Below are 27,561 nucleotides of genomic sequence, written 5' to 3' on the forward strand. Positions count from 1 at the left end.
CACGAACCACCCAGAATCAAGTGAGTGAATTCACGTAATCTTTGCTGACCTATAGCACATGTGAGGAGTTGGGCACGTTTGTAAGAACTTTGCAGATACGTACTCCATCTCACCATAACTCTGTGGGCGAGGTCCTGTCTGTTCCCACCTAACAGATGAGAGCCAGAGAAGTCGAACAGCCTCCTTAAGGTCACACAGGTTCTAAGAGGCTGGTGGAGACAGGATTCTGATGCCAACTTCTGTTCTCAGTCTTCACGTCCTGCTGCCTCTCTAGAATGTACCATGAGTGGTGTTTCCTGGACTGAGGCAGTGGCAGCCCTATTTCAGATGTCCTCCCAGTAACCCAAAGCTGCTGGAATTCCTGCCACCCTGGGGAAGATAGGAGATCTATCCTAGCTGTGTGGTCAGGGACAGGCAATTTAGTTTATGTCTTCCGGACCCAGTTTACACCGTGGAAACACAGTTTCCACGGTGTAAACTGGGAGAAGCCTCCTTAGCTCTTAGAAGAGAGCTAAGGAGGATAAAGTAGGGGGCTTCAGAGCTTCCCCCATGCTTCTCTGTCACCACAGTGATCCCTGCCTTGTGGCCAGAAGTGTCAGCTACAGCTCAGTACCTCTCCTTCCCCAACCCAGCCCATCCCTAGGATGATGGTTTTTTAAAGATGTAGATCCTGTTCACTGAATGGATGTATGAGGGCCCCGATATGTGAAAGTCGGTGAAAGCTGAGCTGAGCTGGTCCAAGTCTGGTTTGGATGGGAATGACAGGGAGGGGGCAAATGGAGGATGGCGGCCCCCAGCACTCCTCTGTCCTCTAAGGCATGCTGAAGAGCCCTAGATCTCCCCAGACATCAGAGTCATTGTCCTGAAGGGTCAGTTGCCATATTTTGGGGACCAAGTTAATGCCCTGGTTTGTGCCCCAGCCCGTTCCTCTAGAGTCTGCCTTAGAACTCTCTCCCTCTTCATGTGGTGATGATGCCGGGCTGAATGACTGAATGAGTTGGTCTGGAAAGATGCGTGGAAATCAAAGCTATGAGCTAGGGTTCACTCACATGTGGAGAACAGAGCAGGGGAACAGAGAAAGAGAGAGCCTCTCTGCCCAACAGCCGTCTGTGCTGTGTGTGTGTGTGTGTGTGTGTGTGTGCATTTAGTACCTTAAATGGTTTTTCCATCCACCCTCCACCCCTCAATGTCAGTTTCCCTGGCAGGAGGCTAGGAGGAGCTGACTGCCAGGACCAGCTCTAAATGTCAAGGCCTGGAAAAATCCAGCCATCCCCCAAGGCCCTACATTCCTACACCAGGCAACAAGATCATGGGGGCAGGCATGGGAGGTGAATGACAAAGTTACCACCCACCCCCATCCTTCCATGTTCCACCTCTGCAGGGTCACTCTGCTGTTAGTCTGGCTCCTGGGCCTCCCGTATCCAGGTTCCTTCTCAGCCATCCCACACACCTAGCCCAACTAAGACCATGTCATGCCCTGCTGCTCAAGAACCTACTCTGGCTCTCTATTGCCCAGCCAGGAAGATATATCTGGTCCTCACTAGAATTCCTGCCATCAGTGAGTCTCACCAATTTTGATCCTGGTTACTTCCAACGTGGCTACTCTGTGCCCCGCTCTAGAATCACCTTTTCTAGGAAACCTTTGATCGACACCCATTTTTCTTACCACCCTGTCTGTGCTTAGGGAGACAGATCCCTCTTTATTTTAAGTGGGGCTATCATGCCATGTTCAGTCAACTACAGCTGCTGGATCATGGGGGAACTGTCTTCAGAGTCAGCCACAGTGAGACTGAAGTTCATGTGTCCAGTCCTGCCCAGCTGTGTGACTTTGGGCCACTCATTTCATGCTTGTGGACTTTCATTTCCTAACCTCCAAACTGGCATCTCAGTCCCTCTCCCATCTACAGGAACTTATAAGTCTCTTAGAAGATCAAGGGTTTGAAAAGCACAAGTCTAATCTGCTTTCCTAAAGCGAGTTCCATGGCATGCTTTTAAATAATATTAGCTTCCTTGGGCTCCCACACAATACCAACAACAACACAATTTTTCTCCCAGTTCTGGAGGCTAGAAGTTAAAGATCAAGGTGCTATTAGTGTTAGTTTTTGGGGAGACCTCTCTTCCTGGCTTGCCTTCTCCCTGTGACCTCAAATGGCCAAGAGCTCTGGTGTCTCTTCCTCTGCTTGTAAAAATATCAGTCATACCAGATTAGGACCCCACTCTGAGGACCTTGTATAACCTTATTTCCAAATGCAGTCATATCAGAGGCTTCAACATACGAATTTTGAAGGGATGCAGTTCAGTTCAGAACATGAGATTAAGGAGAAAAAGAGTTCCATGGTTGTGTATGTGTGAAAAAGGATGAGTTCAAGCAAATTAAATAGGGTCCCATCTTCCACTGTGAACAAAAATGCTCCAAGTGAGGCTGGAGGAGAGAACGTGCTGTTTCTCAAACCTGTTTGAACTTCATGCTCATTTCTGGTTGATCCTCTTGAGCTAGTGTTTTATAGAGCTCTATGTGGGACCCACTGCCATAATAATTGCCTACAGGCAAAGTCAGCGTTACTGTTCCAGATGGAACAGTAACAAGGCAGCTCTTGCTGATTAATGCTGGAATTCCAATGAGTAATCCCAGTGTGACATGTCAACCTTGCCTGCTAGTGTACTGAGTGAGGTCCCCAAACCACAGTTTCCTTTCTTTTCTCCTTTTCTCTCCCTCCTTCCATTTTTGTGTGAGGCCCAGCTAATGCTGACTGGCAGATGTGCCCTCACTGGGCTCCTAGATCACAGCAGTTCAGCCTGGGGCCCTGGAGAGCAGTTCTTTGCCAGCCTATACCATCATGTCTTTGCTACATTTCAGTTGCAGCTTGGCCTGGAGACTCAGTGACAGACAACCTTCTGTGGAGGTACCCTTCATCTTCCTTCACCTTGCATGCGTGATCCCTAAGCCCCTTTGCTGAAATTTGGTGCTGACCAGGAAGTTGTGATCCAGGGATTTTTTTCTTCTGGGTCTGAGGACCAGCAGCATTATATCCCTTGGCAGGTTATTAGAAATGCAGGGTCTCAGGTTCCATTGCCGTCTGATTGAACTAGAATCTGCATTTAGCAAGCTCCCAGGTGTATATCGGAAGTACTAGTCTGGAACAGTGGTTTTCAGAACCATAGGATATGACCCATAGTACATTGTGGAAACAGTGTTCTGGGTTGCAATCAGCATTTTAAAAATAAGAGTAGAATTGAAAATATAGCATGCATTGATTTAATAAGGGCAAGTATTTGGGGAGAATCTTTACATGTTCTCGGTTGCAGCATAAAAGCATGTCACTATCAAAAGTTTGAAGGTATCAGTCTAGGAGCACTCAGGGTCATGAGACAGGGGACTGGTTGTGGTGACTTATGCCTGGCCCTGCCCACCCCTCCCTACCTGGCCTCTCCCCAGTTGTCCTGGATGCCTAAGGGTTTCCCGTCACCGACCACACACACCTTGTCACCCACACCCTGTGGCCCAATGCCAGGGCTTTGGGATGTGTTGGGGGAGAGCTGGAACCAAGACAAGTGACTTTTAAAGTAGGTCCTTCTCTAGGTTTCTTTTTCCTCAGCTCCTTCTCCCCCTTCCTTTTCCAGCTCCTTGCCCCCATTCCTCCTCCTCCCTCTCCTGTTCCAAGCTGGAAGGCAAAGCCAAGTCCAGCTCATCAGAGACAGGAATCTCTTTGCGTCTACACTGTAGATTTCTCCTTCCCAAGGCCCCTCACCCCATGCCGAGGAGTCAAAATAACCTGGCTGACCCCGCGCCGGCAGGGCCATTCCTACCTCTGGCAGTCGGCCACCAGCCCCACGTCTGCCAGAAAATTTATCTGATCTTTGAACCTAGCACTCCCCTGGAGATAAACCTGGGCGGCTGCTAAAGGCATCAGCACGGACTTACAGTCGGAGAGTTGGGGCATGTGGAGGTGAGCAGGGTGGGGAGAGGGCAAGCGGCCCGGAGCAGAGTGACTGCGAGGCAGAGGGACCGCCTGCAGCCCTTTCTTCCTCCCCTCACCTTCAGCTCCTGGCTTGTGGCCAAATGGAATGCCTGAACATGTAGCCGGGGCTCTTCCCTTTGGAATTCCTCCCTCCTGCTCCTCATTAGCACTACTGTAGATGGCATAGGGTGATCACATGTTCCCATTTGCCAGGATTCATACCTGTTGTCTGGGTATAATCATTAAGAGTGTCCCCTTTCACTCTTAAGAGTGTTGCAATTAAACTGTCACTATATATAAGGAAGCTAAACTAAAGAAAACCTTGCCAAAGGTCATAAAGCTAATAAGCACTTCAGCCAGGACTTGACCCAAAACACAATCTCCTCCCAGAACGCCTCACAGCCCTCCCAGAATGGCTCACGCCCCTTCCAGGATGCCGCATGCGCCTTCCCCGATGCCTCACACCCCTCCCAGGAGGCCTCACGCCTCTCCCACGATGCCTCACACCCCTTCCAGGATGCTGCACGCGCCTTCCACGATGCCTCACGCCCCTCCCATGATGTCGCGTGCGCCTTCCACCGATTCCTTACGCCCCTCCCAGAATGCCTCACGCCCCTCCTACAACGCCTCACAGCCCTTTCAGAGGGCCTTACTTTCTGGTTCTCCCTCTACCTGGGGGGAAGGGTAGTGTATATCAGAGTGTGAGCCTGTGTGCTGGTCTCCTAAACTCCTGACAGGCCTTGAGAGACAGGTGAAGTCACTTCCCTCTCTAATAATCTTTCCCAGCTCTAGGGTGCACCAGAACCTGGAGAAGTTTCTGCAGCCTCAGATTTTGGTGCATGGGTGGCCAGGCTGAGACGGAGGTTGAAGCCTTACTCAGGGGCATGGGATCTTTTTGCAGGGTGCTTTTTGTTTTTTTCCCCTCTCTTGCTCAGAAATCTGGAAAATGTGAACTTCCTGGGAGTGGAAGACAGGCTCGCTCTTCCTGTTCTCTGGAAAGGTGAGTATGAAATATGAAGCAAGGCAGGTGAATCTGGGAGTTAGTGGTGGAGTGGGAAAGCAGGAGCTAATGCTTTGCATGCTGATGGGCTTAGGGCATGAAGCTTGGGGCTTGGGGCCCCAGGGGCAGGATTTTGGGATAGAAGGACAACATTAGCTACAAGTGCTGTGTGCTAGCAGTAACTGCCCCATGAACCTGGGACATGGTGTTGGGATAACAACTTTGAGGCACAAGGCCACCACCAAAGGCTCCTGATATCCTTGTTTTTCCGGGCCACCCATAGGCACTGACCTGCTGACAGGTTTCTGGCTCTATCAAGGGTACTGGCCACAGACTCTGGAGGTCTGGGACATTGTCCCACTGGACCCAAGCCCTGAGGGTCTGCTGGGAATTTGCCATATCTAGTCTAAGGACTGTGCAGGAGACACAGGTGAGGGCGTGGTACAGGGTGCCTCCCCCAAGAAGCAAACTGCTGGTCAGGGATGGAAGAGCAACATATTCTCAAACACACGCACACACACAGACATAACTAATATGGACCACATTCACAATACCCACATAACCCATGCACACCCGGACTCATACCAAACACGGGTATACTCACTCATCCTTATCTATGTATGCATATACACATACATGTGTACAGGTACAAACACACAGTCACACACACATTCATACACACATGCATATGGATACATATGCATAGCTGATATCGATAAATATGCAAAGAAGGTACTCACGTGTGTGCAGGAATGGGGACTGGTCCCCTGTCTTGAGAAAGGGGATGTGCAGAGCTCTGAGAACAGAGGCTGTGAATGGAGACTGCCCCGGTTCTTAAGGAGTCGGGGCTCAGGAATACAGGAAAGAGTGGGTGACTATTGGATCTTTTGGCGTGGGAAGGTAGCACGACCAAGGCAGCCACTCTCAAGCAGGTTCCCACTTCATTGTCCACACTGAGACAGTGTCCCAAGGGATGAACTTGTTGTCCCTTCTGCCCCTTAGCCCTCTCCTCCTGACTCACTGGAGGAAAGAGAACAGATTACTTACAAAAAGAAACCTAAACCAGATTGGCACCAGACTTCTCCCTGGCAATGATGTACACAAGGAGGCAGTGAAATCTCATTTAAATGATTCCAAACTGGTCTCTATTGAATTGTGTTGGGGGAAGCAAGGGGAAGGTGCTATGTCTAGTTGGAGTTGGAAGGTTGAAGAGAAAAGTTCTTCAGTGATCCTTTTAGAGGACTCTTCCCGTCAGGATCATGTGGGTCAAAGACCTTTGAAAACCTCAGTGGAGCATTCAGACCAGCCTCCTCAGGCAGGTGGAGCTGGATATAGTAGGATTAGGGTTAGCAGAAGAGATGAAGGACTGCTTGGTGGGGAACTCCAGGGCACAGGTCCAGAGGCCAAGCAAGCTGGTATGTCTGACAACTATTTGGCCCTTTCAAATGCTCCAGAAGGTGCTTCTGAGTCATCTTTTCTGAGAGCAGTCACTCAGGACCTGCTTGCTGCAGGTGGCCCTGTGTTTGCACAGGATAGACCTTCCTGCTCAAGAGCAGGAAGCCCACAAAGCTGTCACTCAAGTGTAGCTAGACTGGTGCACCTTTGGGCCCATGAGGCTATGCTATGATTTGGTGCATTCCACTAATCCTGTCTCAAGGTCAGAGGTTAGTCTGTGGTCAGGGTCAGGGTCAGTTTTGTAGCTAGGGTCAGGATTAGTCTTTGGACAGGGTCAGTTTTGTGGCCAGTGTCAGAGGTTGGTCTTGGCTAGGATTAGAATCAGTCTGAGTCAGTGTCAGGGTTGGTCTGTGGCCATGGTTGTGGTCAGTCTGAGGTCACGTTGATGTGGCCAGAATTAGGTCTGAGCATGACTGGAAAGCAGTTCATCTTCAGTGTAATTGATGTGGATGACAACGACATCGCAAAGCCGTGGATGATGAAAGGTTGCCCAGCCCCTCCTCCAATGGAGACACATGCAATGTCTTGACATTTACAGCTTTGAGTTCTGAAGTCCTTCGTGAGGCCTGGGGTTGGGGGAGCAGCGGATCTGCCAGGCCATGTGTCCCTACAGCTGGAAGGCCCCAGCTCACAACTGAAGGGGCTCTTGCACATGGCTGCAGTCTGGGGGGTCCTGTGGGAACCATGGCAGATGGTGGCCCTGACTGGAGTTTGGCATCTGGAGGCCAGGCTTTGGCATGGAATGTGGCCCATGGCAAGGGCTCTTCAGATGTGCATGGCTGTGTGTGGGCCTTCAGCATGGCTGGGTGACAGCCCTCATCCCATCCAGGCCCATTCTTCATCCCCTAAAATAACCAGTGTGCTCGACGCTGCTCCTCTGCCCAAGAGAATGGTTCCTTTGCCCTGATCTCATGCTTCTTTCATTGTGTTGTTCCCTAAAATGCTCATTCCAGAAGGAGAAGCAGGGAAAGGAAAGGGCTTGGAAGGCTGGGAAAAGTATGGGCACCTCCGCTCTGGGTCAGCCCAGTGTCAGAACAAGTTTGCAGGGAAAGGGGTGGCTTGACGGGAGGGCTGCAATCCTGGGATGCTCAGATGCAGGTCACTCCAGTGGCATCACTTGAGACCCTGCTGTGCTCTAGACCCTGGCCTGGGCTCTGCAGGGAAATTAAGAGATGAACTAGATTCTCTTGTCTTAATCTTCACATAAAGGGCTAGAGAAATGGATCCATTTACTGTATGCAAACAGATAGCAAATGCTAGACTTGTTCCCCTGCTCAGTGGTCCTCAACCCAAGCTGCACACTAGAATCATCCGAGGAGCTTTTTAAAAATAGGGATGTGTGCACTTTCCTCTAGATGAGTTGTAGCCTGAATGGAGGGAAGTTCAGGACCAGGTAGGAGCCTGGGTCTCTGCTAGGCCCCATGAGCAGAGGCTTCCTTAAAGAAAATTGGAAATGGTGGTGAATCTGATGCTGATGGACGGCGGAAGCAAGAGCAGGAATAATCACAGCTATTCTTTGAATCCATGCCTCATGTCCCCAGATGCTCACAACAATGGTGCTGGGTTTCAAACATGGCTGCCACATTCTTTGACATCCTTTCCAATAAGAGGTGGAGTCTCTGTTCCCCTTGCACCCGGGCTTTGGGACAGCTTGGTCAACAGAAAGTGGTAGAAGTAACCCTCGGTGAGTTTCTGGGGCCAGGTCTTAAGAACCTGGTGTCTTTCACTTCCTAACCTTTGGGACATTTGCTTTTGAAGTGAGGGAGCCAGACAGCCACATGGAGAGGTCACACACAGGTGATCTGACCAACCGTTCCAGCAGAGGAGGTCCTGGCTGATAGCTGCCACCCACCACCAGAGAGGTGAGTGAGCTGGGCTTCAGACAGTTTCTTCCCTTGGGTGACTCACTCCTGGCCTCGAGCCACCTCACATGACACTTGGAGGAGCAGAGATAACCCGTCCCCACTGCTTGTGGCTCCAAAGCAGATTTATGAGTGAAATAAATGACAGATGATATGTTAAGCCAGGAGCTAGAAAACTTCCTCTGTCAAGGACGTGATAGTAAATAGTTTGGGCTCTGTGGGCCCTCAGGTCTCTGTTGCAATGACTCACCTCTGTCATCCTGCAAAAGCAGCCACAGGTAGCCTGTGAATAAATGGGCGTGGCTGGGTTCTAATAAAACTTTATGTACACTGAAGTTTGAATTTTGGATGATTTAAAGATATCGTGAAATAGTACTCTTTTAATATTTTTTTCAACTTTTTAAAAACCTAAGAAACTGTTCTAAGCCCATGGGCTATACAAACCCAGAGAGTGGCCCAGAGTTTGCTGACCTCTGTTTTAAGTCGTTAGGGTTGAGGCGGTGTGTCCCGCTCCCAGAGATAACCAGAGCAACTCAGCCGCGTCGATGATTTTGTGAAATTTATGTGAAATCAAGGTATAAGGCATTAAGAAACTCCTTTGGGTCCACAGCTATAGTAACTGTGAACTTAGCTCATCGATGCTTAGCTCATTTACAAGAGGTCAGGTGGGTTGAAATGGTGAGATGAGAACGAAAAAGCTCAGAGAAATGAGCTGTGTGCTGTTTGCCAACCCTGTTCAGGGAAGAGAGGCTCAGGAAATGGGCTGGGGGCACCTACTTGCAGAATTGAATTATTTTTTTGAACTTCCCTAGAGCAAAGTAAAATTTCCCTCCAAACCATTTCATAACTCTTTCTGAGTTCCACATTCACCAAGCCATTTTCTGGGTAAGACTTTGCCTTCTCCCGTAGTAACAGTTGTTACAGTTAACATTTATTGCATGCTTAGTGTATGCCAGACACTGTTTTAATCTCTTTGCATGTATTAACTCATGAAATATTCACAATAATTTGTTACTATCTCAGATTTGTAGTGAGAGAGTGTAAGCTCAGAGAGCTTAAGTGAAAAGAGAGAGTTAGGATTTGAACTCAGGCAGCCTGGCTCCTGACCTCTTGTCCTTAACTATACTTCACCACTCTGTTCCCCACCCTGACCTTGGGAAAGGGTATCCTGGAGTGGAGGGAGGGTGCATTCTAGGCTCTAGGAAGGGATAGTCCCTGCTGCAGAAGAACAAATTGGCATCTGGTTTACACTCCGGCTTGGGTAAATTGAGTTAATGCAAGACTGTGTTGAGTTCACTGAGTCTCTTCAGCCCCTGAGGACTGGAAAGGCCAAGTCTTCCTCCTGGAGCAGGAGGCCCTGCAACCTGGCTGGAGCTGGCAGGGCAGCTGGTAGGGAGGGCAGACAGGCAGCTTGCTGCCCCTGTGGTTACTGCCACAGGTCAGCAACCTGGTCATCCTGGTTCTTATTTTACTTGATATCTCAGCAGCATACAACTTTATTCTCATACATTTTTAAAAAATCACATTCTCTTAGCCTTTTCAATCTTTACATCTGCAGAGATGTCTACTTTCTCCTCTTGTTGTTGGTATTGTCTTCTCTCATTTCATCTCTCTTGCTTTCTTTCTCTTGATCATACTCATTAGTGGTTTATTGATTGTATTAGTTCTTTCAAGGACTCTCTTTTTCTCTTTGTTGAAACTCTTTATTATATATTTGTTTTCTATTTCATCATTTTCTGCCTTTATTTTTAATATTTCCTTTTATTATTTTCGGGTTAATTTTGGTGTTGTTCTAACTTAGCTCATTGATGCTTAGCTCATTATTTTTCGGCCTTTTGAAAAATATCTACCGTAAGGCCGTAAATTTCCCTCTTTCTGCTTTGGTTACATCACAGACTTCCATATAAAATATTTTCATTATTGTACAATTGAAAATATTTCCTAGTTTCCCTATGATTTATTTTTAACACTGGGTGTTTTAAAATTTCTAAACATAAGGGGATTTTTCTGTTTTCTTTTTGTTACACTTTTCTTGTTTGATTGCACTGGGGCTAGGGAGCATGCTCAATGAGTTCATTCTTTCACATTTTTTGAGATTGGTCTTGGAACCAAGTACATGGTCTGTTTATAGAAATCTCCTAAGTATGGTTGAACAAAAAATGTATCTTCTGCATCTGTTGAGTCCTGTTTCCTACATAGGTACATTAGGTAAAATTTGTTAATCCTGTTTTTCAAAATTTCTATGCCCTTACTGATATATTTTTTTCCTTTTATTATGTCAGTGTCTAACAGAATATCTTTAAATCTCCTACCATGATTGTAGACTTGTCACCTTTTTTTGAAGTCCTGATAATTTTTATGTTTTATTCTTTTGAGGCTCTGTTATTAGGTGCATAAAATTTAAATTAGTTACACATTTCTGATGAACTAAATCTGTTATGATTGTGAATGAATTACTTTATCTTTAGTAATACCTTTTCCTGAAAATCTCTTGTCTGAAATTACACAGCTATTTTAGCTGTTCTTTGGTAAGGAGCTCCATGGCAGAGAATCTTAGGTTTTTGATATATAACGTAAATACATTAAATTGTATTGTTAAGTTATCTTTTTACATAGTATAATAGTGAAAAAAAACAGACTAAAGTATGATCCCAGTTATATAACATTTCACAGTGTGAGTTGCTTTGAACTCACCCAGTGATGCATATTTGGTTGGTGGTTCCAGTGGGGAGGCTGTGTTTATTTTATGACCTCTCAGTGATGGCTTTTCTCATCTTCTCTTTCTTTTCCTTCTTTTCTTCCTTTCTTTCTTTTCTCCCCAAATCTGTTCTGTGTCAAGTCAGCTCTGCACAGTCCTGGGAGGCATGTGCGTGTGTGTGTGCATGCGTGCATGTGTGCGCGCGTGTGTGTATGTGCGTGCATGTTGAGCATGTGCACATGCCTAATCCTCTGACCTCATCTTTCCCAAGCTTCTCACACTACATCCTGGTCACACTGGTCTTCCTTTTTTTCCTCTTAGGCTTCAAGCTCTTCCCCACTCAGAGCCTTAGTGTTCGATCCTCTCCTCTGGAAATGGCTTCAAAGAAGACCCGACCTAAGGTAGGCCCTTTTGCCCAATCACTCTTTATTATTTATCTTTTTTTGTTGTTTTCATAGCACTTATCACTGCCTAAAATGATCTTGTGTTTGTTTTCATGTTGATTTCACATTGCCCTCATGCCACTGGAAGGTAAACCTTTGTGAGCAGAGAACTTGGTGCATCCCCATTGCCTAGCAAAGAACTTCATGTGTGTTAGAAACTTGTTGCATCACTGTTGAGTGAATGAGTGAGTGAATGTTTTACTTTTTTTCTCTCTGTCTCTCCTTTTCACATCAAGTATTCACCATGTCTTATGGTTTCCGTTTCCTAAATATGTCTTGGGATTGCTCACCTCTCTCCACCTCCTTTTAGTGCCTGTGTTCAGGCTACTGTCGCTGCTCAGCTGGACATCTGCAAGTGCCTCCTAACTGGTCTGCCCACATCCCGCCAGGCCCCCTCCCATCTGCTCTCCGTGACCAAAGGATTCTTCTCACATATAAATTGATCAGGTCAACCCCTGCTTAAAACCCTTCAGGGCTCCCTGTTGCCTTCAGGCAGAGTCCAGGGCACGATCTGGCCCCCACTCCATCTTCTACACTTGTCCTGCTCCTCCTTTCTCTCCCCTTCTCCTTCTAAGCACAAGCTCTTCTGACCTTCTTCCATATCTTTAGATGGCCTTCCTTCCTCTCACTCAGGCCTTTTATACCCAGGCTTGCTCTCTAGAATCCCTTGCCCCTGTGCTTTCCTGGCTTTCAGAGGTCTTCCCAATCCCTATCTACCACTGGCAGGGCTTGCAGCAGCCCTCCATCAGTGTTTTCCGTGTACCTGGTTTGAGCAGCCACCAGTGGGCTCCTGGCTCTCTTTCCCCCTGCTCCCCTTGGTAACTAGCATACCACCTGGTGCATGGTAACTCTTGGGGCATCTTTGTGGAGTGAAGGGCCAGTGCCTCACACTGGGACTCATGTGGCCCAGCCCCTTCCCCCACAGTGTTGCAGATCCTTGACAGCCACAGCCTGGGGAGGCTGCCAGGTGGCTCTGTGCACACACCTTGCCGAGTTGTGTTGACTACCTGTATCTGGCTGTCAGGGACAGTGAGGGGAGGTCTGGGCTTTTTCACCTTCTCACAAGACCACAGCTAAGAGGGATTCCCCAAGTTGGAAGGCTGTTTAAGGGGGTGGGGGGGTGGCAAGCACTGTGTGCTAAGTGTGGATCATACTCTTGACAGAGAGAAACTGCTGGACATTGTGGGATTTGGGGCCAAGGCAGTGATGCTTCAGAACCTGTAGCACAGTATTGGGGACGGGGATGTTCTCTTCATTTCTCCATGAGACCTGATGTATCAGACCCTCACCCAGGGAGGATCAGAAGGAAAGCAGTACTTTGATATTCTGCAGACTGGCTGACTTTGAGAGCTTAGGGACACCTGGGCATGGAGGGGGTTCCCAAGGGATAGTGGCATCAGGGTGAGACTTCTTCAGATGGCTTATGGTAAGCAGACAGATGAGGAGACTGATCCCTAACTGTGAGTGAGCCCTTGCATGGGATGTCCTGGGAATGCCGGGGATGTCTCTGCATAGGCAGGAGGGCCTCAGACCTGGAGTGGTTCATCTTATTTATTACTGTCTATAAATCCTGAAGAGGGACCACACAGAGTTTCCAAAATTTAGAACTCAGAACCAAGATTGTGCCCCAAAGGAGCAACTGGAGGATCCTGAGAGGAGACGGTTAAGAACAAAAACGTTTGTCAAGGGTGTTGGCTCAAGCAGCACCTTGGCTCATCTTGAGGCCAGCTGGTCCTGAGGGAGGAAGGGCCCATGGCTTCTTTCTCTGGGCTCCTTTTTGGGTCAGGTGCCTATTGCTTACTTCAGAGATTCCTCAGGATTCTGAACTCCAGAATTTTCCATGTCTCTCACTTCCATTTCTGCCCTGGCCTGAGTCTTCTTGGAGAAGAGACCTCAGCATAAGTCCTTCTGGAACTGGAAGATGCATGGAGTCTTGACGAGCTGATTTGGGGAATGAGATATCCTTTGTTATCTGCCTCAGGGCACAGCTGTGCTTCCCTGATCAGACTGGTGATTCCAGAAGATGCCATCAGAGGCAATTTTCTTGGTCCTCAGTTTGTTTGCAGACTTCGCCAAAGCCATGGGCTCCATCGCCATCAAGATCCCTCCAGCTCCTCCCTTCAAGTCTCTGGCTCTCATTTCCTTTGGGAAAAGGAGATCCAAGCCAATTTGGGAAATGCTCCCTGCAGAGGAGGCTGGCACCATGTCCAGATCGGCAAGGCTATATTTAACTGCTATATTTGCAGTTCCACTCACTTGTCCCAACCCCAAGCCCCGCCTGCCATCCCTTTCCCCCACTCAGAAGCCTGTCCTGCACCATCGGGGCCCTGTGTCGCCCCTGCTCACCCTGCTCCAGCTGTGCAATTGTGGTCTGGGCCACAGGCTATTTTTTGCTTGGTGCCAAAGATTATTCAGTTATCAGGAATGTGTGTTTAAGTGGCCGTCTCCGGAACGTGGATTATAAATAGGAACTTGGGGTCAAGGCCTGGGTCCCTGTGTCCTCCTTCTCTTTGTCCCAGTTCCTGTCCTGGCTCCTGGATTTTACTTGGGGTGAACACCAGGAGGCTGTGGTGAGGTTGTCTGGGGAAAGGACCATGGGCTGGAAGGCCAGAGGTCCAGGACTGACAGCATCCTGACAGGCAAGTCACCCAACCTCTTGAGACTTGCTTTCTCCATCTGGGAAACGAGGAAACTCAGACCCACTTGTCAAACAGCGAACACATAGTGGATCTCTGTCAGTCTATGGAGGGAAATTCACGTTAGACAGATGGGTATCTGGGAGGGCAAAATATCAACCATGGAAAGCCAGTTTTTTGTTTTGTTTTGTTTTTGTTTTGTTTTGTTTTTTTGCAGGGAAGATGGGGGGTATTAAAAAGAAAAGAATAAGCAAGAAATAGTCTTGGGAATAAACATGTAAAAGTGGAAGGGAGAGAGATCCAGAGTTGTTGTTAGGGAGCCCCCAGTCTGATGGTAGAGGCTGGGCCCACTCTCAGTGCTGGCACAGAGTGGCCTATACAGAATGGAGTGAGCACGTTTGAGCACAGGTACTTGAGATGAGGCTAAATCTCTCTCTGACAGAGTGAAGAGTGATTCTCGAGATGCCGGTTCTCTTAGACAACAGGTCCAGGCCAGAGGCCCTGGTCTAGGCAGTTTGGCTGGTGAGTGTGAGGGTACCTGGTCAAGAAGGCTGGACTACTTCTTGGTGACCAGTGGCCCCTTCTGTCCTGTGGAGAGCTGTCCTCTATGACCTGGTCCAGGAAGATTTGGCTCCACTTCACCCCACCCAGGGAGATTTGGGGAAAGGACAAACCTCCACTAAAATATGGGGCTAGGACCAGTGTGTCCATGCTGCTCCCCTGGGTTCCTCATCAGGCTCCTGCCTATGAAGAAGGGTGTCAGCAAGGGAAGGACACAAATGTCATCACTTACCTCAGCTTTTCTGTCTGAAATGACAGAAATAATGCACAACCTATCTCCTTGTCATTATTAGTTATGAGAAAGATCAAAAAGGATATTGTTACAGGAAATGGTCATGGTTATTCTGAGCAGAAGGGTACTGGCTGACTTGAGAGGGGCCAGCCTCCTGGACTCTAGTGCCCACACTTTGGGCCTCAGTCTTCCCTGTGTGTGTAGTTCTTTCATCTGCCCTGCTTTCTCAGTGCTCTCTCCCACCCTTCTCCTCCCTGAGGCATGGAGAGCCCTTCTCCCCTCATTCCAGCTTTCTGGACCCAGCAGGCACTTAGCTCTTTCTCCTTTGGGTGGGGCCAACACCCTTCCTATATTTTGTTAGCAGGCTGGGGCTGCATTGGCAGGTATGGCATGGCACCTGCAGCTTTAGCCTTCATTCTGGAGTCATTGATGCACACAAAAGTCTCTTCCTTCTGATCTTGTTTGTGCATTGAATGTCCACTATAACTGGAGTTGGGTTTTTTTAGTACCTTGGTAAGACTTTTCATTTAAGTTCACAAGTGAGAAAACAAAATCCTTTAGCAGGCTACATGTTGGTTTTTAAAAGAAAGTAGCCATGAGGAATGAGATATATCCAAATGGAGGTGGAGCTTGGGCAGGGGGCTGCCCCCCATCCCCGGCTGATTCAGAAGGCTCTGCAGTGTGAGGAGGGTAGGTGAATGGCCAGGCTAGGCACTGACCAGGATGGAGCTCTGGGGATGGCAAGCACATGGAGGGTCTTCACTACAGGCTCTTACAGAGCCCCTGATGTTTTATTGTCAAGGACTTCCTTTGCCTTTACTTCTGGGGACTCTTCTAGCTTTTTTTGACCATGCTGAGGATCCTAGGGGACCTTAGTCCAGTTCACAGGCAAGAGTAGATGACATCTGAAGGAATTTTCCAAGAGGCCCTCATATGCAGTATTGAGGGGTGGTAATCAGGAGATAAAGAGGGAGTCAGAGGGAAGGGGCATACTTGGCTTATTCAGGTCCCCAAGCCTCACCTGGCCCCCTACCCCTGACTGCTCTTCGGCTGGCTTATGTGACAGTTTCAGGGGTGGGAATGTGGACTTGTACTAGGCCACCACCAAGATCCAGTCACACTGAGGACTGAATCAAGAGGGAAACTTGAATGTCTTTATCTGAGGGCATAGCTGCCACCTCCTTTTTCTATGACAAGGTGAGGATGATCCCCAGCTCTGCAACTTCTTCAGCCTTTGGCCCTAGCCCCTACAGGAAAGAACCCATTTCCTTCCCTCTTTCAAGGTGAGTGCGGCCCTTGCTCCTTGGCTGGTGGTGCTCACTTGGGGCTTTGTTTTCATTATCATACCCCTTGTCTCATTTTATCTTCTCTTTCCCCTTCAGTCCAGGCTGGCAGTGTTTCTGTTGGTATGACATCCTCTGGAGCCTCACTTAAGTAACCCAGACCTTCTTCCCCTTCCTGTCAGACTTACATCTTGAACCCTACTGGCTTCAACTGCCTCCTGTTTTGGATAATAGGGCTTCTGTCCTCACCACAGGGGGTCTGGTGTAGAGACCCCTCTTCTCAAGAGAAGCAGGACTCTAACCCCAGGGCCAGCACTGGGGCAAGGAGAAGTGGTGTTGGCCAGCACATCGGCAGCCTGGAGACTCTGGAAGGCAGGGCCAAGATTCTAGACCTGGACCATATCGCCGTGGGCAAGTCCACCCCTTTCAGACAGAGGCAGGACCAGGGCACTGGGCTATTACTCTTCACAACAGCAATCTGAAGTGGACGTTATATTCTGGTGGAGGGATGAGGAACCAGAAGGCCCAGAGAAGAACAGAGGGTTACCTGAGTTCACACAGCCAGGAAAAGACAGACAAAGGACTAAAAACAAGGTGTCGCTGCCTGCCCCTCAGGACTCCTTACTGTAGAGGTATGAGGTGACCTGCAGACAGGTTACTACCTCCAGTCCCAGTACCATCGTTAGGCTTGGGCACAAATGGCCCTGTGCCTTGGGGTTCTTCCCTGGAGATATTTGAGGTTCCCTTCTGTGGTTAAAACTGACCAGAGTTGGCAGTGCCCTCTGGGTGGGGCATCCTGAGCTTGGATGGAGCCTTAGATGGTCCCCAACCCCTCTTTCTCTTCCTTCAAGTTCCTTCCAACCTTCTATCCCACGTGTAGGGCTGGCCAGATGCTCCCAGAAGTAATGAGACTAATGCCTATGCAGTCCTCCTGAGCCCTCATGGACATACTCGATTCCAGGCAGGCAGTCTGGCCAGTGGGTTGCTCCCCTGGCTGGTGAGGTATATTTGACATGAGATCACATGGGACAGGGCTTTCAGAATGGGGCTGACACACTGATTTTTGACCTACTCAAATGGTTTACATAGACAGGAACCTGGCAAAAACTTTTTTTCCTGGGGTCCCATACACCTTAGGGATGGCTCTGCCATTCCCTTAACATTAAGCCATCCTGCTGTATTATTGCTTATTTCATTTTTTTAAATTGTTTTTTGTTTTTATTTAAGTTATATTTAGTTAACAGTGTAATATTAGTTTCAGGTATATAGTTTAGTGATTCAACACTTCCATACAATACCCAGTGCTTATCACAAGTGCACTCCTTTTTTAAAAAATTTTTTTTTATTTTTTTCAGTGTAACAGTATTCATGTATTATTGCTTATTTCATTAATTGATTTTTCCCTTTGTTGCCCTGAAACCTCTTTAAAAAGACCTACACCAAGGGAGTGTTCCCAAATTCCCTTTATTACCCCCTCCTCACCATGTTTCACAATCCTTAGATTTTAAAATTGGATCCAGATCTAACTTCCAGGCCTTAAGTCTTCAGCTCAAACAATCTCCCTTTGTCCTGGCCTCTGCGGACAGTGCTCAGCCCCACCCGACCCTTAGCCTTCTTGCAAAAAAGCAGAAGGCCCTCTCACACCCTGGGATTTCCAGGAGCCCTAAGATGTAATAAAGCCTGTCAGAGATCATATGGCTGTCCAAAGAGGTTTAGGATTGTCAGTTTGTACTTCCATCCTGAAATTGGGTGCTCTGGGTAGTCAGTGGAGAATGTGGCCAGAGAGCCTAAGGGGCAGGCATCATTTGTGCCTGGCACCTGCTCCTCTTCCCTCTTTTTTCAAGCTTCTTCTCAGGGTCCTGACCCCCTGTGCCTCCTTCTGATGCATGCTCTGGCTTTTGCTCCCCAGTGAAACTGGGATGAGGGCTTGGAATGGAACAACCATGGTCTGGGGAGTGATTGTCCCTTGGCAGAGAGAGGCAAATGGACCATCCCTCATCCCGGGAGGTCAATGCTGTGAACCATGTTTCCTTCCCAGCAGCATCTGCCCATGGGCCCCTCTCTGAGCCTCTTTGTCTCTCTCTTCTCAGTGGGGCTGTCAAAAGCTGAGCCTCACAGGTTGTGACTAATCACTAGCAGATTTTTTTTTTTCCATCCAAGAAGAAGAAAAAGCTGAAGGAGATGAAGAAAAACCCCAACAGTGAATAACTCGGAAGAGTTTCCAACATGTGGGTGTTTTTCTGGGACCAAAGATCAGGAAGATTCCAAATGTAAACAATCCCAAAATAACTCAGCTCTCTCAACCCCAGGCATTCCCAGGACTGGATGTCCACACTCCCTCCCTCTCCCCCTGGGAACTCAAGGTCAGGGAGAGGTGGCAGGCTTGGGCACTGTGAAGAGTTGCTTGAGTGAAGCCTTCAGGCAGGGCATAGGCTCTGTGAGCCTGGAATCGAATTTTCTTCATCAGGTAATAGTCTTTTTGAGAGAGGAACTTCTTTCTGCCAGATCAGGTCTCCCTGGGATCAGGGACCATGACTATGGCTCTCTTTGCTCAGAGTCATAACCCATTGTGCTTAAACCAAGCTCCTGAGATTTCTTGCCAGCGTAGTGTAATGGAAAGAATATGGACTTTGAAGTCACACAGGGTTGGAATCTTGGCTCCACAACTTATTAATTGTGTGGCCTTGAGTATGTTATTTAGCATCTGGGAATCTCAGTTTCCTCCTTGTAAAACTGGGGCAATGATTCTTACCAGAGGAAATAGTCTGATTAATGTGCCTAGTAGGATGCCTGTTACCTAGAAAGGGCTCAGTGAGTGTTCCCTTCCCGCCCCCTCTTCCCGTGTAGGTGGCTTAAGCTGGAGAAACAAGTAGGTTCTCTACTACTCCTCTCTTTGTCTAAAGAAGGATTCTACATGTTCAAAGGTAGAAATCAGTCCTTCCCCACATAGCTGAAAATCACTAGTGCAACTTATATGGAAGAATATATTCAATATATAGTTAAGAAAACGTTCTAGAGGTCATAGTGCTGGTGGAGATGGTGGAAGTCTTGGTGAAGATTATGGAAGCAGTGACAGTGAAGTTGATGGTAGTCAAGGTGATGAGATGATGGTGGAAGGAGGGGTGGTGATGTCAGAAATGATGGTAGTGATGAACGCCTTGGAATAGATGATGGAGAAGGTGGTGAAGGTGATGTTGGGGGCAGTGGTGGAGATGGTGGTACAGGCTACACCGAAGACGAGGTGAGGGGAGTGGCAGGAATGAGACTAAGTGATAGTGATGGTGGTTATAAAGGCTGTGGTAGAGGTGATGATGTCTGTGTTGTTTGGGATGATTGTTCCACTTTATTTAGAGTCATGGTGAGTTAGGGGATCAAGACTACCTTCAACAGTTGTCCACTCCTGAAGAAAGGCACAGAGGGAGCAGGCAAAGCAAGGTAGAAGAATGCTTTATGATTAAGTGTTACATTGGCCCTAAACTCCAATAGAAAACATTAGACTTCTTAATCATTGCTGATTGAACACACATGTTTATCTTGGCTACTTCCAGAAGCCCCACTAACATGTCATTAATGGATTTTTCTTTGAAGCATAAACCCACAGTGAAAAAGAGAATGGGAGAGGGAACAGGAGCAGAAAAGAGAAGTTGAGAATCTGGAAATTAGAAGGCGTATAGATGAGTGGTACCTGACTTAGCAGACCACAGAAAGCTGAAACTCAAGCCCACGAGGTTGTGGGGGTAGATGGCAGGAACCAATAGGTAGCAAAATATTTTTAGCCATAGGTTCCAAGAAAAGTCTGGAAATTGGAGGCACCAGTTACTTCTGAAGGCAGGGGTTCAGAATGCGGGTGGAAAATAGGAGGATTGGTTATAAGTTTTTTAAGAAAGCAGTAGAAAGCTCCCCATTCCAGATTTTCTACTCTATCCTAGGCGTCCAGGTAACCATCCCCTTCCATGCTGGCAGAAGACAGAAGATTTATGCTCAGAGATGCTGAATGTAAAAGGTTCTGGACTTAGGTAGACCAGGCACAGCTGGGGGAGGGGGGAGAGGAGTCATTCTGAAAATAGAGATTAAAGATAAACCTGTTTTCTGAAAGGTTAAGTTCTCAGCTCTCTTCCTCATCAATCCCCAGAACACTGGAAGCCAGGGTAATACCACATAGGCAAGGTATTTGAGGGAAGTTTCCTGGGGAAACTGATTTTCCCAAGTTTTCTCCAAGGTTTGGTATTTGATCTCCTCATGAAACTGTGAGTGCCAATCAATTACCCTTTGGTAAAGCCCAGATGTCAACAACTTTCTCTCTCCTTCCACTGCTTCCAATCAGAACTGCAGTGCCTCACGCATCAATATGAGTGGACAGCTAAGAATTACTTGGTATTTTTAAGAAGGCCTTCACATGAAAGGAAGACATCCAAACTAAGAGGGAAAAGGAATATAGAAAAAAACAGTGAAGAAGAAAAGCATGGAAATGATGATTAACATTTTTAGAATGATAAAAGAATGTTATGTCTTCTTTAAGTGAGAACTAGAGGTGATTTTTTTTAAAAGGAGAAGAAAGAAAATTCTTGAACATGCAAATATAACATTCATATCTGATTAAAAGTCAAAGGAAGAGTTGGGCAAAGTCAGGAAAAAGTCTCAAAAAGTATAACAAAAAAATTATTTTTTGTGGAAATTGACAGAAAAGGTTATATGGTCAGTCTCAGAGCAGCATATCAAAATGTAGGTCCTACAGAGAAATAAAATTTAAAAAGGAGGAAAATTTCCTAGAACTGCAAATAAATTTACAGATCAAAATATTTCTATGAATATATGGCAAACTGAATTTAAAAACAAAACAATTCATCCTAAGTCACATTGCAGTGAAATCTGAGAACACTGAAATGAAAACTTTTAAAGTTTCCAGCATGGGGAAGGAAGTTTATTTACAAATTACTGTGAATTAGAATCACAGATCTCTACACCTACCATGTAAATAGAAGAAAATGAACAATGCTTCTAAATCCTGAGGAAAATGATTTTCACAGAGTTCTGTACCCAGGAAAACTAGCAATTGAGTATGGTAATAAAAATAAGGATACGTTTGGACATGAATGGACTTAAAAATTTAAGCAGTATACTCCTAAGCAGTATTTTCCAGGAGGATTTTGGGGAGAGTTATCCACCTTACTTAAGAAGTAAACCAAGGAAGAGAAAGGAGACAAAGTATTCTGTAATCAGGGTAGAGACAAGGGAATTTTGAGAATGATGGTGAAGAAAAGTGTTAGGATGACAGTCAAGTAAAATATGTAGAAAATAGTCCACATTAGCCATGAGGATGCAGGACTCCAAGAGGGAGGTCGCCAAGAAGAAAATGAAACTGATGGTAATGTCCATTCAAAGGGAATTTTTAGTTCCTACGGAAAGTTCAGAGATGAATTAGTAAATGATACATGGAAAAATTAAGCAAATAGCAAAGCAAGGTAATTATTTCCAAGGGAAACCAAACAGTTGTAAAATAAAAGTGGTTTAATTGTGAATGATAATAATGCAAATCCTTAATATGACTACTGAATATCAATGTGTGTGTGTGTGTGTGTGTGTTTTAGAGAGAGAGAAGGATATGGTGTAAGACAGCTGAATCCTCATCTTCCTTAGTAGGTCAATAGATAAAACCTAATACTGAACAATATAAAAAATATCAGTATTACCATGTCAATTAGAAATAATCAAGTAAATACTAGAGGAAAGAGTTAAAATATTCAAAGTGCTTGCCTCAGGAAAGGAGGACTCAAAAGTGAGCAGAAGTCTTATGGTTTTCATTAGAAACCTTGTAGAACATTTTACTTTCAAAAATATGTACATGTATTACTTTGATTAAGAAAATAAAGATTTAAATAGAATATAAAAATGAGAACTCTAGTGAGCCATGCTAGATTATGTGGGGAACTTCTTGACCAAATAAGTCAGTCCAAATGGCTCAGAACCAAAATCAGCTGAAAGACCTGTTCCATCTACTGCCTCTAGGTCCAAACCCAAGTCTTGGATGTGTCCACATTCACCAGAAAGCCACAAAAGGGAGTGCAAGAAACACAGAAACATCTTGCATTTGCTCCATTTCTCAAGTCTTTCCAGGACCATGTGGCTGCCACATGGAAGAGAGAGAGAGAAATGGGAAGAAAAGGTTCAAGCCAAAAATAAGGAGAGATGATTGGGCCTTCTCCCTGGGGGAGCAGGCCCTAGCCCTCATACTGCACCCATGTGGGCTGGATGTTCAGTCTGGCACTCTGTCTCCCTAACTAGCACAGTGCACCATAAGATATTCTTAGACCTGAGTAGCTATTGCAATGTTCCTTGAGGGTAGAACAAAGAGGGAGGAGAGAACTGTGGGTAACTTCTAGAATCCAATAGTGATGGTAGCAGTGGAGCTGAAAGTGATAGTGTGTTGATGGAGCTGATAGAGGTGAGGAAGTGGCAATGACATTGGGAATTTATAATGAACACAGTAGAGGGAGTGACTGGAAGAATGATAGATATAGAGATGGGGCTATAGAGATGGAAGGGATATTGATGATGGTATTGGAAGTTATCATGCAAATAATTCTAGTGGGTTGATGAAAGTGATTGTATTCATGATGATAGAGATATAGTGGCTGTGAAGATGAGATGTTAGAGGTGGGGATATTAGCAATGATAGTGGAGGTGATATGGTGGTAACAGTGGCATGGTGAGAGACATGGTATTAGTGGAGTTGATGGCAGTAGTGGGAGGCAAACAAGGGGAAGTAATAGTAAGGTGGATGGCATTGATAATTATAGTAATGGAAGTGAAGTGATAGCGGTAGTACTTGGAGGTGGTGAAGGTGGGAATGATGGGAGTGATTGTGACATTGATATTAGAAGTAGTAGTGGTGGGAATGTTGGTGGTGTGATGGATTTCATAGCGTTGTGGATGTTGGAGTCGTTAAGGCCAAGATGGGGTGGTATTGACAATGGAGGCAATGATACTGGACTTGGCAGTGACAAACACAATATTACAAATATAAGAATATTTATTAAAATCATGAGACAGATACATATGTAGGGTATTTAAAGACAACAGTCTGAATAGTCTGGGTTATGCTGTAGTAACAAAAAGCTCCTTTGGGAGTTTATATGGCAAAGTTTAATTCTCATGCTGTATGTTAGAAGGTGGTTCTGTTTCCATAGTCACCTATGGACTGTGCTGATGGAGGATCCAAGTCTATAGGCTTTTAGGGTCACTGTGGCAGTAAGAAGACAATGTGATGAGTCATGTATTGTCTCTGTATTGGTCAGCTTGGGCTAGGTAATGCAAAACCCCCAAATTTCTGTAGCTTTCAACAATAGAATTTCTCATTCACATTCTATGTGCATTACTCAGAAATGACACATATTTTCTCCACCTATGTTTTCTTGGCTGAAGTGAGATTAAGCTCAAAAGAAGAAAGGAAGTGCAATCTTCTCAGGTACCTGAAAAGACAGGAACTAGAATATTTCTGTACTCTTTAATGACAGGCACTGTTTGCTTGTTGGGTTCAGGAGGGAGTAGGACAGTGTAGGTATCATGGAAGGCTGCTATGGCCATAGAAGAAAGACTTGGTCAATGTGGAGGGGCTTATGGAAAGGGGAAAACAATTTAGAGGGAGGAGACACCAGGAGCCGGAGGCAGGACAAATTATGGCAAAGTTCACAAATGTGCTTGCCATCACTCCTCAGTTCCCCTGGTATTTCTGGCTTCCCAGAAATCCAACAGATTCTAGGAAAGTTTTTTTGGAGCACAAGACTCGTAGGAAAAAGCAGAAGAAGACAAGGATGGAAAGGTCAGCTTGAGCCATAGCATGGAGGGCTTTGAATGCCATGCCGAGATATTTTACAACATAAACCACAGATAAAATGCTACATAGCCAGATAATCTTCACCCTCTTGTACATTAACTCTCTTCAAACTGGGAAACCCACTGGTGATAACCCTGCCATCTTCAACATGTAGCTTCCAGTACTCTGGGTGTTAACATCCTGCTCCTCAGGATGGGAAAGAACAAGGAGTGGGGTCGTGGGAGAATTTTATGGGCCAAGCCAGAAAATGGTGTACATTGCTTCTGCTAAAGTATCATTGGATTTAACTTAGTCGTGTGTGTGCACATAACAGCAAGAGAGGCTGGCAAGTGTAGTCCAGAAGTTTGCTCAAACAGGAGAGATGAAGTTTTGGAGGGCAGTGAATGTTCTCTTCACAACAGCTCTCCTCAGATCCTTAAAGGACTTGAAAGTGAATGAGGGCCCAAACTTCTGAGTATTGCTTCAGAGAAGAGGAAGAGATAGGGAGGTGGATGTTGGCTCAATGAATGGAAGACTTCTTTGACCATTTTAGCGTAAACATGGACTGTCAGGATTGGGAGGTACCTGGTGTGGCCCAGTCTTCACCTGGGCTTGAGACTTACTTGTAAGAAGTCTGTTTAGAAACCTCTAGGGATGGAGCCCTCTCCATGTGTGAGGTGGCCTATTTCATTTCCGGAGTTCTGATGGCTGCAAGTATTGGCCATAATGCAAAGGCATGTATTTGTACTTCTTGTGTCCATCCCCACCTACGTACCTTAACACCTGGCTGGCTCTTAGTTTTAATTGATGGACACCTCACCCCACAGATTTCTTCATATTCCTAAGTACAGGGCCACAGATGTGACAGCTTTTACTTATATTCTGGGGGTGATGTTTTAGAGGTTTTATCTCTGCAAGTGCAGCCCAGATAGGAGCTTAAAGAGTGACCTCTAGCCTTTGTGTTCTGAAAAGCCCACTCTCACCTCTGCTGCTCATCCTATTAACTGTATTTCTCTGGCAGGCCCAGCCTGGCCCTCATCTATTGCCAAGTTCCAACCCTCTCCCCATTCCCAGGCACCATTTCCTATATCCTTGCATTCTCTCCAGAATCTGTCAAATTATTGTTTTTGGTATGCTGAGAAAATGAGTTCCCTTCGTGTCCCAGCTCTTTTCCCTGAGGCCAGCTTTGCAAACCCTGTGATTCTTCAAGACACTCTGCTTCACACGAAGGTATCTATTTGCAAGAGACATTATATCATTCCCATAGGAGGCAAGATCGGTGCAATTAGTCAGGTGTTAGATGACTTTGGTTCTTTTCTTCCGCTATTCAGCCATCCCTCCATCCATTCATTCAGCACCTTATTTATTGATCACCTACTATCTGCTGGGCACAGGTAAAATGCCTAACAGATTAAGGACTCAGTTACTAGTAGCTCATTTCCTTCCCTCCCTTCCCTTAGAAAATTCTCCCTGCAGGGGAAATGATGCCACCAAGAGCCCTTTAGTTCTAGATGGGGAGAGCTGTACGGCTATGGGATCAGCTTCCCCTGAGTTTAGGGCCCTGTGTCCCTCAGGCTCCTGCAGTGGAGACAATGACCTAAAGAGGGGTTGCACCTGAGTGTTTGACCTCCAAGGTCACTTTTGGCCTATAACATCTGTGACTGACAACAGCAATAACCCTGAAAGTCAGATGTCATCTGTGTAGACAGGAAATCTAGTCTTTGTAGGTGGTAACCTCACAGGGCTTCTGGGTAGTCCTCCAGGGATGTCTGAGCCAATCTTGCAGGTGCCAGACCTGGCCAACGTGTCGCTGTCTCTTCTGTAGTCTCACTGATGGTCTCATTTACTGCAGTGTGTCTCATTGTATCCTGACCTCAAGAGATGCAATGGACTGGCTTCCTCCTGTTGCCTCCCCTTGGGCAGCGGCATGCTCTTGTTTAGATTAGAATCTGCCATGCCGGACTGTTCTGCAGGGATCTGGCTCCCAGAGTGCCAACGGTCAGATGACTAGGGCACCCCCATTCTCCGTGTAGGGAAACTTCTGGACAGCCATTTTTCCCCAGCTATAGAGACAGTGTGCAGGTGTGTACCACTCCCAAGAGCATCACTCACATGAAGGGGCACCCTGTTCTTACAGGCTGCAGCGTGAATGGTGGCGCCTGTGGTTGTATGGTATAGCAGCCACAAAGTCAAGTCCACTTTATTTGCATCAGAAATGTGCTTTCCTTGAGTGCAGAGTGTTGTAAGCTTCCAAAGCCCAGATCTGTGCTTTCACTTGATCCTCAAAACACTCTAAGATCAGGTGGCAATTCCATTTCATGTAGGGGAAACTGAGGAAGATAGACTGGCTTCCCCAGGGTCGCACAGCTACCCAGTGGTCAAGCAGGAGCTGGGCCTGGTGTTGTGCTCTGACTCTCAGCACAGTGCTCCAACTGCTGCATCATGTGGCAGCTCCATGCCTCCTGCCCGATGTGCCCAGCCCCACCAGTCTCCTGCCACCCTGACTGCCTCCTCTGCTCTGTTTCCTATTCCTTTTGGGTTCAGGACCCTCATTTTCATAGCAAGTATATGGCAATAGCATGCGCTGATGGGAAAGGACAGCTGTGCCATCTCTCCAGGTAACACAGATGCATTTTTTTTTAGGGACCTTATCATTAGGGCCTCCTTGGTCCCTTAAAATGGAGGTGGGAAGGAAGGTAGCTTTGGCTCTTTTCCTGTATCTGGCCTAGGATGAAGCAGAGGAGGCAGGAGTAGTGCTGGGGTGGAGGGAAATACTGCTGGCCCCCTACATCCTACCTTGGGTCCCAGCCCCCTTCTTGTCCTCTGCTCCTGTCTGTTAGATGCTCCTGACATCCAGAAATCTGAGATGCCTGGAAAAGAGGGGAAGAGGCGGCAAGCAGCGATGAGCTCATCCTCACTGGCCGGCGCCGGGTGCCCCTGCGGGACCCTTTTTCCATGGCGGGGTCCAGGCTCCTCGGGTGGCGATGACTTCAGGGCTAGAGATTCCCCACTGGCTGCCCCGGGGGATGGACACTGGCTTGTAGTGCATTCCAGCCATGCTCCCCTCAGCTCTGGCGACGTGAGAACCAGAAACCTCGACCCTCTGTCTCCCCGCTACTCTCCAGGGGAACCTCAGGCCCAGCATGTCCCCAACCGTCTATTTGGCACCTCCTCCTGACCCAGACCTTTCCAGTCCCCACTCTTCCTGTTCCAGCAATGGAAAGCCCAGGACCAAGAGATGGGTCCCTCCTTCTTCTTCCCCTTAGCCTAGCTTTCCCTTCTGTCTTCCTCTTCTCCCCGTCAAGTCCCCAGTCTGCCCCTGAGCCCTTGGTTCTTTTTGCCCAGTGTACATAAGCTTGGACAGAGCCAGTGTCCCCAACATTGGACAATGATGGTCCCATGAAAGCTGCCTAAGAGAAGCAGGTGTGGGTGGCCCCTGGATCCACCCAGGCTTGCTGCTGATGGCACTTTGTGGGAACTTTGTTTCTTCTTGCCAAACCTGTCATGAAACACCATCCAACACTTGTCCAAACTTGCCTCCTGACTAGTCACTAGAAGTCACTGATTCTCCCACCCCAACCATTGCCTTCACAATTCTTTCCATTCTCTTGGTCTCCTT

The 27,561-nt window shown here is 47.0% G+C and overlaps 1 long non-coding RNA gene across 3 annotated transcripts in view; it reads left to right on the forward strand.

Annotated features, from left to right (window-relative positions):
* Positions 1 to 4,126: 4,126 nt before the first annotated feature.
* Positions 4,127 to 27,561, forward strand: part of LOC131840285 (uncharacterized) — a 29,943-nt gene continuing 6,508 nt past the window's right edge. Inside the window, exons 1-4 of one of the 3 annotated variants that reach the window (XR_009357304.1) lie at positions 4,127 to 4,710; positions 4,895 to 4,959; positions 8,173 to 8,276; positions 11,296 to 11,375. This is a non-coding gene — a long non-coding RNA (uncharacterized LOC131840285). Of the gene's footprint in view, positions 4,960 to 8,172; positions 8,277 to 11,295; positions 11,376 to 27,561 lie in introns of all 3 variants that reach the window. The other 2 variants (XR_009357303.1, XR_009357305.1) reach the window with 2 other exon arrangements.

This window comes from Mustela lutreola, chromosome 9, assembly GCF_030435805.1.
Source record: "Mustela lutreola isolate mMusLut2 chromosome 9, mMusLut2.pri, whole genome shotgun sequence".
NCBI classification, from domain to species: Eukaryota; Metazoa; Chordata; class Mammalia; order Carnivora; family Mustelidae; genus Mustela; species Mustela lutreola.